At 42.5% G+C, this 13,657-nt stretch overlaps 1 protein-coding gene across 5 annotated transcripts in view; it reads right to left on the reverse strand.

The window, feature by feature from the left end:
• Window positions 1-13,657, reverse strand: part of PCYT1B (phosphate cytidylyltransferase 1B, choline) — a 119,384-nt gene that overhangs the window by 80,090 nt on the left and 25,637 nt on the right. The window lies entirely within an intron of this gene.

Below are 13,657 nucleotides of genomic sequence, written 5' to 3' on the forward strand. Positions count from 1 at the left end.
CCAGCCGCGGCCACTTTGTGACACCCCCCACCCTCTCAAGAGTCCATTCTCCTGCAGAACGACCCCACTATTGTTTTTAATAGACTTTATTTTTGAGACACGTTTTAGGTACACAGCAAAATGAGCACAAGGTACACATTTTATTTCCTATTTAACTCTCACTAATTTTGATAGCTACACAACATGCCACTGAACAGAAAACCCATAATGTGTTTAGGCGTCTCTCTTTTGTTGAATATGAAGTTGTTTATGTTTTACTAATAGGAATAACATTCTAAACATAGCTCTGAGCCTCTGATTATTTCCTTAGGATAGATCTAGAAGCTGAATTACTTAGACTGGGGGTATGAACATAAATATTTGCAGAACATTTTAACACGTAGTGGTGAATTAGCTACTACAAAAGCTGTATCATTTATAGTCAGGGTACAATGTATGAAACCACCTGGGGGAGCGCCTGGGTGGCTCAGTCAGTTAAGCGTCTGACTTTGGCTCAGATCATGAGCTCACGGTTCATGGGTTTGAGTCCCACATCGGGCTCTGTGCTGACAGCCAGTTCAGAGCCTGGAGCCTGTTTTGGATTCTGTGTCTCCCTCTCTCTCTCTGACCTTCCCCTGCTCACACAGTCTCTCTCTCTCTCTCTCTCATAAATAAATAAAAAACATTAAAAAATAAAATTAAATTTTAAAAAAAGCACCTAGGTTCCTTCCATCTCACCGGCTTTGAGTATTATCTTTGTCAATTCGATAGACCAAAAAATGGCATCACGCTGTTTCAATTTGCATTATTTTGATTACAAAAAAGATGGAACATCTTTCAAATGTTTATTAGCCATTTGTAGTTTCTTCTGAGAATGATCTGTCTTTGTGCTCATTTTTCTATTGTTGAGAAGTAGTATTTTGAAATTAGTTGAAAGCAAAAGAATATCACAGTTTAAAAAATTATCTTAAATGCCTTTAAGAAATAGATTTTCCAACTTTATCTAGAGTTCCTTTGTAAGAAGCTCATTNTGTGACTAGGTCAGGCTAGCAGTTCTGGCCCTTCCAGCGACCAGAGATCAGAAATGTTATTATGCTCTAGGGATCCAGGCTTCCCTAAAACACTCACCATAACCCCACACCACCCATGCCGCCACCCTCCGAAATGTACTATAAATAACACATTTCATTTATCCTAAGATGCATATTTCCCCCCACATGTTCACATCTCCGAAATGAGGAGAGGGGTCTTAGAAGAAATGTCTTAAAATCAGTGGCGGCAATTTTCTGACATTGTAACATCTCTACAATGGGACTGTATCTCATAAGTAATGGCTTCATGATGGATTCATGAAATGCATACAGGTTGCTGGCAATAGAAAAGAATCATTTTTACCTACAGATTTAAAAAGTCCCTACCCTAAGTAGATTTTTCTGAAGCAACAAATTAAGGAGTTTCTAATGAACATCAGTAACAATTATATATAGTATTCATATCCCATCTCCTTCGCCAAAGGACTTGAGGTGACTTTAAAAAAGATAAGATTTGAAAGCTGAATAGTTGCAAGATCTGGGTTGAGGGAGGAAATACAGTTTCAACAAAGGTCAGAAAGGAAATGAGCATACAGGAACACCTATCCACTTCTCCACAGTTCAGGCCGATCACAGAAACGATTTCAAGCTCTCAGCAGTCAGAGCAAGACAAAGCAGAGAGAGACAAAGTTAATATTGTCCATAAGTAAAACAACAAAATAGATCCTGAGGGGAAGCGTGGCATTTCCTGAGGTCGAGTTTTATAGACTTTCCTCCAGCAGGGCTTCCGTAAGGGGCATGCTGGGTGATGCTCGGGAGGGGGACCAGCACACTCAACAACAGCGACCTGATAAGGACAATCCTGTCTTTAATGTTTGTTCAAAATATTGTTATGAGGCAGGGCAGTATCTCAGAACCAAAAAACAGTTCAAAAGAGCATTCCTATAAGAGGCCACACACAGAATCTGAAAATGCAGTCCTTCCCCTCACTGCTGGATCCAAGGGCAAGACAGAATCAAGAGACCAGGGGTTTTAAATGTGGGATGGGCGAGACAACCCATGAGAGAACAACACTCGCTCTTAGATCTAGTTTTCATGGTAAAAAACAAGAAGCATTCTAATTCCAACATGCAGTTCGATACTGGTGCCCTATCTCTGTCAACATCAAGGCTACGAAGTGTCCTCAAGGAAGAATGCAAAGTTGTGGTCTGGATCCCCCGACGTTTTCACTTGCTTTCAGCTTACTGTAATTTAATGCGTTTTGCCTGGGCCTGGATAAGGGCATTTATAGATTAGGTTACCTAGTTTCAACTAAACCAATGCTCACAGGATCACCAAGTGGCTTAAAACACTTCCCAGAATGAAATAGGAAAGCAAAAAAATAATACAAGCACAGGCAAACAAGAACCCTTTGTAGGTGTCTTTCATCAGCCACATTATCAGCTGTGAACAATGAGGACCTAATCAGATCAACAGGAAGGCAGCTGAATGGACAATTATCACAAAGAAGACTAGTTGAAATATCTGCTACCATTGGCATTAAACTTCACCTGGAACATATACTGTACCTTGAGTTATTAGGTTATGATCGTATGAAGCTACTGTAATTACCATGATACTTAAAAGCAAAGCATCCAGCACATGAAGAAAAACCTCTAGGATTTTTTCAGCGATGTTTCGAGACGTGATACTCAATCCAGGCTTGTACAACATACTGTTGCATGTAATGATAAATGTTAGAAGCCTTCTTCAAATTTCCATAATTCAATAAAGAAAAACCAAAAGTCTCATACCATTGCAGAAGCACCTGCTATTCATGCCGCAGTAAAACTGGCTGCTCTCGTATGTGGGGGGAAAAATTGATGTCAAACTAAAATGCATTCCTTTGTCAGCAAATATATTTAGAAGACATATAGAAAACATTGCTGAAGACTGGAAGAAACAAGCATTAGAACAAATTATGCAGTGTGGAAGGTTTGCCATACAGTTGGATGGAAGTACAGATATTTCTAAAATGTTGCAGCCTGAGGTATTTGCTAGATTCTAGTTCAATAATAACTCCCCCCCTTTTTTTTCTGAGCCAGTGAAGGCAAGATCTTCCAGAGAAGATTTTCCAAAGAACGGTGTTCCAAAGAAGATTGGTTGTGCAAAGTGGATGACTTCTTTAATAAAAACAGTATTTTACGGAAACAAACAAACACGTAACTATCAATAAAGCAACATCATTGCTCTTAGACCCCCAAACTCCCATCTATTTGAGAAATGCCCCTCTGTCTTCTTTTCAATACCATTCCTCTCTTGGACCTCTAAAAATTGTTTCTCAGGATTCTATCTTGCAAGAGTGTGGGGTATGTAGATTAGTCTAACCAGATCTCATATAGATATAGGCAGATACAGGGAGGATTTCTTTAGCTTAATTACAGCTCTTCTATTTTTCTTCCCCTAAAAAACCTGAGAGGATGCTTTGGGGTCAGTCATTTCCTAGAATTTGCCCTATACAAGGATTATCCATAGGCACTCTTACTAGCTAACCAATTCTGTCCACTTTCTTCTGAGTCTAGAAATGGACTGTGTGGCCAGGCCATTGTTATAAAACACATATAGATTGGGCACCATGGCTTTTAATTCACAAGTAACCTGACTCAGGCTAGACTGGTCCTAGAAGCAAGGGAAGTTTCTTTCAGCAGCTTACCTATGCCCTCTTGGGGGCCAGGTCCTGACCCCGGGAGCACAGCGAAGCTCTGCGAGCGACCAAGAGCTGTAGCTGTAGGTAGGATCTGATACCATGACTTAAAACGGGACCTGTGAGATAACCAGAATTATTTGGAAACGGGCAATCTGTTATAGACTGTACCCTCTCTCCATTTCCGTGGTCAGAGCATCTTTCAACTTTGTGTTCAAGAACAATGCACATACAGCAACGTGCAGAGATCCTACGTGTGGAACTCTGAACGTTCACAAAATGAACGAATGCAGCACCCAGATCAAGTAACCCACCACTGCCATCCTCCGTCCTGGGCTCCTTCTGCTACCTTGACTTCTAACCTCCTAGATTGGTTTGCCTATGTTTTTAGATATTTAATAGAAATGGAATCATGAATACGTATTCTTTTGTGTCTGGCTTCTTTGATTTGACATTATGTTTGCAAGATTTATCCATATTTTTACAGGTAACTGTGGACTCTTCATGCTCCACTGCTGTGTAGCATTTCATTGTGTGAAAATACAACAATTTATCTATCCATTCTACTGCTGGGGATCTGGGTAGTTTCCAGTTGGAGTTATTATGAATAATGCTGCTAAGAACACCCTATTACTTGCCTTTTGTGGCCATATGTACAGGTTTCCTAGGAGTAGGTGTGCCAGGTCAAAAATCTTTACTTCGAATTTCTAAATTTACTACCAAGAGCCTAGACATGGAAAATCATTTCCATTCCTGGTCCCAAAAGTGGACAATGTGACACGGAGAGCTAAATACAGCATTTCTCAAAGTGCATGCACAAACACCTTGCTTCCTACTCCCCAGGAAGCCTGAGCAGGTGACTCTCCACTCACTGACATTGGGGGATCGTGTGTAGTGGCAACAGGGTGCTTTACAAGTCAGACCAACCTCACTTTAAATCCCAGCTTTATCAGTGTATTTGATCTTTGGGGAATTACTTAATTCTTGGTTTCCTGATTTCTAACTCAGGGAATAGGAATTCTTATCTTATAGGCTTGCAACCTGGTTAAACGAGGCCACATACATAAAGCACCAGCAAAGAGTCTAACACAGTGTGCACCAGTCCCACATTCGCCCACAGAGGACAATGAATGAGACCACTAGTCTTAGGCCCCATACAGAACAATTCCCTTGTAACTGAACACTCTGGAGGCGCAATAGAATTTAGTGTCGTGTGACTGTGCCTACGGTCAATATCAGGCACTAGACGTGAAACACAGAAGCCTCCATGTACCAGGAATAGGCTTCCGGCATCATCTGGTTGGCAACAGGCTGTACACATCGTTCAGGTGCTTCCATTAACCTATTATTGCTGCTATCCTTCTTAAATGCCAGCTTAAATAACCGTCAGCTCCCTTTTACACTGATGTCAGGTTCAACGTGCATGAATTACGAAGTGGAAAACAAAAACACCAAGTCACAGACTTTGGCGGAAGGGAGGAGATTATATGTAAATGCATCCAGCTCCATGGGCTGGCCCCGTGTGGCCCTGCACATTATTACACAGGCGCACACTAACAGGGCTTGCTGCTTTACTTTCTAATCACTGTGTTTTCGAGTGTGCCTTCCAGATTGTTGAGTGTTGAACTGTCTCTTTATCCCCAAGCAGGGTCGGCTTCCCCAGCCTCCCATACAACCTGTCTCATGCTGGGATAAAGAGGAAGGTAGGAATGTTAAAACAATAATGCTATGGTCTAAGGCCAGCAACGGGTAATCAGATCCTAGCAAGGTAGAGGCTGTTACCTGGGAGATTATTGGAAGAAAATAGGTCTAGCTTGCAACGACTTAGGTTTGTTCCTACCTTCCTTGTTTTCTCCTTTTCATCCCACCCCCAGTGATCAGATGGAATAAATCTTTTTCTACATTTTTTTCCACCATGGGGCACCAAAAAGCTTTGTGTGGGTGTGAGCAAAAGACTCAAGAGTTTCAAGACAATGGCCTGACCCACTGTTGGACTTTAACTGGAAGCAGTGAGCCGAAGTGGCTCGCATCAGCTAGAGAAGGCCCCGACAGCTCAATGCCATACTGCCTTGCTTCAAAGAAAACCCAGTATTTCGAACTTCAGTGTCATGAGATAGATAAATGAGGAGGTTATTATTCACACAAAGAAGAGATTCAATCTAGGTTTCTTTGGATAATGACTAGAACATTCAACCTATGATTCAGAATACATTCAACCTTTCTGAAGAAGCATCTGAAGAATAAAGTGGAAGACAACAGGTTTGTTTCTTTTACTAATGGAGAGTTCCAGAGTATTTGGCCAACCTTTGTTATTCATATTTAGTCAATGTGTCTTGCCGTAAGATTATTCAACCTGTTTCTACCCCAAATGGATAAAACCCAAATGAGGGGAGGAATGGGCAGCCCTGCTTTTTGAGAGGAGCAAGAGATCGAACAACACACGGGTAGAGCATGCTCCGTGGTGAGGGAAGCTGGAATCGCAACCTTGGAGCTGGAGAAGATCACCTATCCAATCCGGCATGAGTGACAGAACGGAGGTCCAGAGAGGAGAAGTGATTAGCTTAAGACCACACAGTAATTCAACGGTAAAACTGAAGTTGGAAGGAAACTGTGGACTCCAATGAGCAGAGACTAGGGTGCAGCATTCTTGTCTAGCCAGGCCCTGCCCTTTTGCTGTGGGCCAGCCCACTTTCTTGGGGAGCTCCAAATCTACACCTTTCTTGATCTTGGGGATTGATGTGGAGCCCCAGAGGCCATAAGGGGACAGATCCATTTCCTCTCATTGGAACCACATCTCATCAGGAACCACTCAGCCTTTCCACCCTTCCCTACCCCCACCCCTAGCCTGGAGGCCTCTGGAGCCTGGGGTTGGACCCAATGTCTCAGGCTATCTCATACTGATACTTTTGCACCTGCCAGAACCAAGCCACTAACTTCACCTCCACGTTAGAGAGAAATCCGAAGCTATCAGATAAAGAGAGGCTTTCAATATTCAATGCCTTCCGCTTAAAACTTCTTACCCAAAACATCCTTGCCAGCTCGCCAGTGAAAGAAACGTCTCTTTTCCCAGTTAAAACCAATCCTTCCACTTGTTCACTAAAGCCCAATGTCTCCACAGCCCAAGGTTCATTCCTTCCTCAATTTCCCCCATCACTTTCATTTTCTCCCACTGGGTCTTTGCCATTTATATTTAAGTACAAGTTACTACCATCTTCAAAGAATGAGCCAACTAAAAGCCTTGGCATACTGGATGGATGTCGGGAAGAATGAGATGAAAAAGGAAGAGGAAAAAAAAAGCTAGCTTCTCTCAACCCTAAATCCTGATTCATCCACCTTTGGATCCCACACATTCTATCTTCTTACCTTCTCAGGCGAGCTTCTACTTCCCCACCTTCTAAAGGCTCCTCAGCTCACTGCCTACTGGCCTCTGCTCCCGTCACATCACTGGAACATCACCAGTGGCCTCTTCTTTCTAAATCTAAAGGAACCTTTGCCTCATTATCTCATTTGATCTCTCTGCTGCATTTGGTTCTATTGGACATTCCCACCACAGAACGTACCCTGCTACTGTCCCCCCCCAGCCCGATCTCCCAGATATTTGAAAAGTACCTCTCTGTCTTCTTTTCATGATCCGTTCTCTACTGGTGTCTCTCAGGGGGTGCCTGAGTGGCTCAGTTAGTTAAGTGTCTGACTTGATTTCAGCTCAGGTCGTGAGCTCACAGGTCATGGGTTTAAGCTCCACATCGGGCTCCATTCTGAAAATGCAAGGCCTGCTTGGGATTCTCTCTCTCCTTTCTCTGTCCTCCCTCTCAAAATAAGTAAATAAACTAAAAAGAAAATGGTGTCCCTCAGGGCTCCGTTCTGGAAAGATTCTGGGATAGAGTAGATTAATTTAACCAGATTTCACATAGATACAAGCAGCCATCAGAAGCCTTCTAATAGCTTTAATTACAGCTCTTCTATTTCCTCCCCTCTAAGAACCTGATAGTATGGCCCAGGGTCAGTTATCTTCTCGAATTACCTATAGTAGGATTATCCTGATGTGCTCCTGCTAGCTAACCATTTCCATTTCAATTACCATGTTCTTGGTCCAGAAACTGTCTGACTCCATTTCATTCCGATCAATTTCACTTCCATCTCCTCCACACTGACCTCTCCCACATCTACATCTCCAGCTCAGAACTCTCTCCTGAGTTCCAAAACCAAAATTTAACTAGACCTCTCCAAATGGAAGTCTCCATGGTATCCCCAACACGACTCTCACAAACTACTGTCTCCTGACACTCCCACCTCAGTGATACTACCCACTCGAGGAAGCCAGAAGACGGAGTCTTCCTTGATACTGGCCAACCCTCAGACTCAGTTATCAAGTCCTGGGGTGCTTACATCTTTAGTGTCTCCCATATTCATCCAGTTCTCTCCTTCTCCACTGCCCCATCCATAACTCCAAACGTAATAATTCTCTCATCTAGATCACTTCCATAGCCTCCTAACCAAAACAGGATAGGGTAGCAAAGAAAATATTAGAAGTGCTAAGTATGAAGTTGTTTCTTAGCTTTGAGTAAATGTGTGTGTGTGCACGCGTGCAATGCAACATGATATGTATTTATCATTGTGGCTTCTAGGAGCTCATCCTCTACAGGCCTTTGCAGGTGTCTGAGCTCCCTCTACAGCCACATATGGCTACCAAGCACTTGAAACTAGCTAGTCTGAATGGTGATGTGTTCCAATATAATATACATGATCTCAGACTTACTGTAAAGAATATAAAATACTCCACTCATTATTTTGATACTGATTAATGTTGAAATGATAATATTTGGGATATATCAGGCTAAACAGAAGGTATTAGGATTAATTTCACCTTAATTTTCACCTTTTTCAACTTTTTAAACCATGGCTACTAGAACATTTTAAACTGTATTTCTACTGGACAGCACTGGTCTAGAGGCTGGAGTCTGCCACTTATACTGGGGACTCAAGATCCCCTCAAAAGTAGACTGGTCCTCTCCGTGTCCGAAAATGTTTTGGAATCAGCAAGTTGCATGTTTTCTTCAAATGCAGGGATGTGTCTTAACTTGGGGACCTGGTCAATGGAGTCTTCCTTGCCGGGAAGCACTTGTACTCGATGGATAAAATACAGCTTATAAGCTGTGTAAAGTCCAATATATTAAAGTCAAACGTACCAGAAAAGAAATAGCTCTCTCACAAGGGATTTCAGCATCCTGCATGCTTTCACATACCAAACTATGGTCTTCTGTTAAATGGACACGATATTCAAGGGTAGGGGCTAGGAGTTACCTCTTCTGCTCCTCCCCACAGCACATGGTGTATTACTGCCCAGGGAACTTGCTATTGGGCCGGCTTAACTGGATCCTGTTGATAGGGGACTGAGTTTTTTCTCAGTTACTTTCTTTTTTTTTTTCCCCCCACATTCACATAACTTTTATTACAGTATATATATATATATTTTGTTGTTGTTGTTGTTTGGGCATATTTATTTTTTTTTACAAATAGTTTATTGTCAAATTAGTTTCCACATAACACCCAGTGCTCATCCCCACAAGTGCCCTCCTCCATGCCCATCCCCCCTCCCCCCCACATCCATCAGTCCTCAGTTTTTGTCAGCATTCAAGAGTCTCTCATGGTTTGCCTCTCTCCCTTTCCCCCACCATTTCCGCCCTTCTTCTCCCCCTTGTTCCTCCGTTAAGTTCCTCCTAATCCTCCTATACGTGCAAACATATGGTATTTGTCCTTCTCTGCCTGACTTATTTCGCTCAGCATAACACCCTCAAGGTCCATCCATGTTGCTACACATGGCCAGATTTCATTGTTTCTCATTGCCATGTAGTATTCCATGGTATAGATAAACCACATCTTCTTGATCCATTCGTCCGTTGATGGACACTTAGGCTCTTTCCATGTTTTGGCTCTTGTTGAGAGTGCTGCTATGAACTCTCAGTTACTTTCTAAAGCCCTTCATCACTGAATGCTTTAAATCCTCCTCACTGCCCGAGTGAAGACACACACAACCTTCTCATTTCTACACGCTCTACACCAAAATGAAACAAAGAACCTACCTATCTTCTTACCAACTGAGATTTCTTTCTTCCATCAGGACTTTAGCATTAGGCAAATGGGGGGTTGGTAAAAGAACCGACTTAAGAGAACGGAGGAAACAAATTCACTGGTTCCGTGCTCAACAACACACCTGACTAAGATCGATCTGCAAGAAATGGAAGTTGCATTTGGACACAGAACAACAGGAAGATGTCTAATAATAACCTTGGGCATGAGTCCAGCTGACCACAGTAAATGCCCAAGGAAACTCGTGCTTATTTTCACCAACACAGAACATTAAGTATCTACCTTTTAAAATACATGCCGCTCTGAGGGGTTAAATAGATAGTGATACTATTCAAGGAAGCCACCGATGTCTTTGGAAATCCAGTCATCTTTCTGACCATTAGCAGGTGAGCATCCTACCTCCTGACTGACATAATGCACCTTTCTCAAGACAGCAGTCTCTTGGCAGTGCTCCGCTTTGAAGCAAAGCCCAAAATGAACTTCTGCTAACGTGGCATATCGAACCAGCCNAGAGGATTTGTCGAGGCACACTCTGACAGTTGAGGAAGTATGAAAGCACCGTCCTTGCCCACAGGTCTCCAAGGAGGGCTAGTACATCTTACCACCCAAGACCACTCAGTTTCTCTCTCTGACAGCCAAGCTTATGAGTCACCCTGCATCATGTTGAAGCCAGAAAATAGCAAAGGTGGGATAACAAGTCAAAGATCAAGAATAAACATTGTAACAATGGAAAGAAGGATTCCCAGAAACATTCCAAACCGGAGCACCATGGTAAAGCAGTAATAAGAGGTAATAAGATTACGTCCTAAGATACAAGCTTGATCAGAAAACCTAGGTAATTTTCTGTTATTTCTTTTCTGATTTATCACTGTTACTTAATTCTATTTACTCCTCTCCTTTACTGTATATTTTTTCAACAAAAAAGAAGGCAGGTGGAAAAACTACAAATATTCTCTTCAGAAAATTGCCCCTTGAACATGACTGCATTGCATCCTCAATATCCTTATCAATTTGCTAGTTACGAGGATATAAAGTATAGGTTGTTTTAAGGCCCATTTATTTATGTGTGCCAGCTTCATGCCCCACTTTCTTAAAGGGCTATGTCAGGCTGGGTATTAGAGACCAGAGGTACAGTGATGACAAGACTTGCTTCTACTCCATGTCCCCCAGGAAACTCTGACTCAGGGAGAGGTCACCACACTCCTTTCTGCACCTCATAACACACCTCTTAGCACGCAGTGCCCTTATCAACCTGTAGGGGAACTATCTGTTCTGTGCCAGTCTCTTCTAGAACCCCAGATCACAAACTGCCTCAAGGCTCAGAGCTCAACATGGAGTAGGTACTTGATCAACGAGTAGGTACTTGATCAACGCGGGCCGAGTTCAGCAGGATCACAAGACGACCTTCGCGGAAAATACATAGGTGAATGCATGTAGACACAGGAATACTGCACATGCCTTTTCAAGTGCCACGCTCAAAAGAGAGCACAGTTCATTACAAAAAGGGCATTTGACACGATTGCTGAGATTTAAATAAAATTTGTACTTACAGATGATGACATTCAGCAACGTAAGTTCACATTCCAGTACTTGCAGTAAAGCTTTATGGCCCTTTATATACCCAGAAATTTCTTTTTCCATATCCCCAGGTGAGGTCAGAATGAGTTCAGGGAGCCAATGTGTGCCTCAGCTAATAAAAAGAGAACAACCTTGCTAATTGCTACTTTAAAAAAATTTGTTGTTGTTTCAGAGAGAGACAGTGCGTAAGTGGGGGAGAGAGAGGAAAAGGGAGAGAGGAAGAGAGGAGGGAGGGAGGGAAAGAGAGAGAGAGAGAGAGAGAGAATCCCAAGCAGGCTCTACGCTCAGCACGGAGCATGTAGCAGGGCTCAATTTCACGATCGCCACGAGATTATGACCAGAGTTGAAATAAAAATTCAGATACTCCATTGACTGAAACACCCCGGCACACCGCTACTTTAAGATGACGTTTTGTTATTGAGTCCTGTTTCCTCTAAACTGTATGAATTCAAGTTTGATAATAAGTGGGAGAAGGAGCCTGTCCTCTGAAGGGGAACCTCTTAAGTTTTTCATGAACTTTAGTAACTGTGGAACTCAGCAGTCATACCCTATTGACAACTGTAATGTCAGTGACCCACGTGTGAGTCTGATCATTATGGGTGGGTGTTGGGCGAAACAAAGAATTTATACAATTTGAAATTTGAGGATATTAGCAAAGCTAAAGATCAACAGAAACTACTAAAGATCATAAAAAGAAATGCTACTTAACATTGTCACTTGCCACTCTCTCTTCAAAAAGCTTTGTTGAGCCTTAGCTATTCAAGTATAATCACTGCAAGGGAAACTCCAGCTCTGAAGTGTAAATCCAAACTTAGAATATATCCCGACAGAGATTGAAGTTTGCTGAGAAGAGGGGTTTCTAAAAACTGAATAAGGGATTATAAATTGGCTGCAGCCCTGATTTAAACAGAACAAATTTTCAGTAGCCCCTGATAATGACAGAAAACATGGAAAGTTTTTAAAATCAAAGGTAGATCAAAGCCATCACTTTACCAGTTCACCTTCCGTGTACACACACACACACACACACACACACACTTACTTCAAGCTAGAAGCGGGGGGGAAGACAGGAAGGGAATGTGCCTCACTCCAGGTTGTGTATGAAGAGCCACTTGGGATCTTCAATTCCCAGCTCAACCCCTTTGAAGCAGTGTGGCTTTGGGGAAGTCACTCACCCTCTCTGAATCTCCGTTTCCTTATTTCTAAACAGCACGGAGGTGCAGATGTAACCTTGCCGGCTTTGCAGGACTCTTTAGAGCCACCTCCAAGACGAGAGGTCACAAGTGACAGTGTCAAGTACTACAACTTTCTTCCTTCCCTTGACTTCCCCTGCCCACCCTCTCGGGCAGAAGTGACCAAGGAGCAGAACAGTTAAAAGGCAAAAAGGGAAGGAAAAGAAGTGAGCAGGAGAGACAAACTATACAAACTGGAATTTGATGCTTGTCTCTCTCTCCCCTGCCCTTTACCTGTCCGTAAGGTATGTGGTGCAAATTTCAACATTGGGTTTCACTTTAAATATATTTTGGACCATCTTTGTTACAGGCTTTATTATTTGTGTTGTTTTTTCAATGCTAAATCAGGAGTTGCTTAGTGGCTCAAAGGAATCCTGTGGTAACACACTTACTGAAATGGTTTACATCCCATGAGAACATAGGCACTACATCATGTGTGCCATTCGGTAAGCGGCTCAAATGCGGGACACGCTAATATTAAACTGTCCTTAGAAAATATACTTTATAAAATACAAACACAGGGAACAAATGCCCGCAGCACTCTAATATAATTTCCTGTGTTTTCTTGTTTTTGGAAGTTGTAAGCCTGCCTTTGAACCCTGGTAACCCTTAGGAAGAAAAAGCACTTCCATGATGGGCTGGCCTTGCAATCTGTGAGCCTTCATTTAGGAAGTTCACAGAAAATGCTACCTCACAAACACTTTCTTAAAAACCTCTTCCCAGGGTCAAACTCCATAGCCAATCAAAATATTGCACCTTTTAACTTGGGGCGGATGGCTATAAAAGGGATTGCTCTAACTACTGTGTCACTTGAACTTGAGGGTTCAAAGAGAGGTCCCTCCAAGTTTCCCCAGGACCTCAGGCCACTGAAAACCCACTACCCATTTGGAGTTTTTGATACCTTGGGGATATACGCTCAGGTGGTTGAGAACCATCTTCCACACCTGCTAAAATAATCATGCACAGAAGCAGAAAAACTCATCAAATTTGGGATGCCGGTCACTGAGATGGAAGGAAGCTCTGAGCGCCCAGTTTCCACACTTTCATTATTAAAGGCATACAACCCG

The sequence above is a fragment of the Crocuta crocuta genome, unplaced genomic scaffold (assembly GCF_008692635.1).
Source record: "Crocuta crocuta isolate KB4526 unplaced genomic scaffold, BGI_CrCroc_1.0 scaffold1468, whole genome shotgun sequence".
Classification (NCBI taxonomy): Eukaryota; Metazoa; Chordata; class Mammalia; order Carnivora; family Hyaenidae; genus Crocuta; species Crocuta crocuta.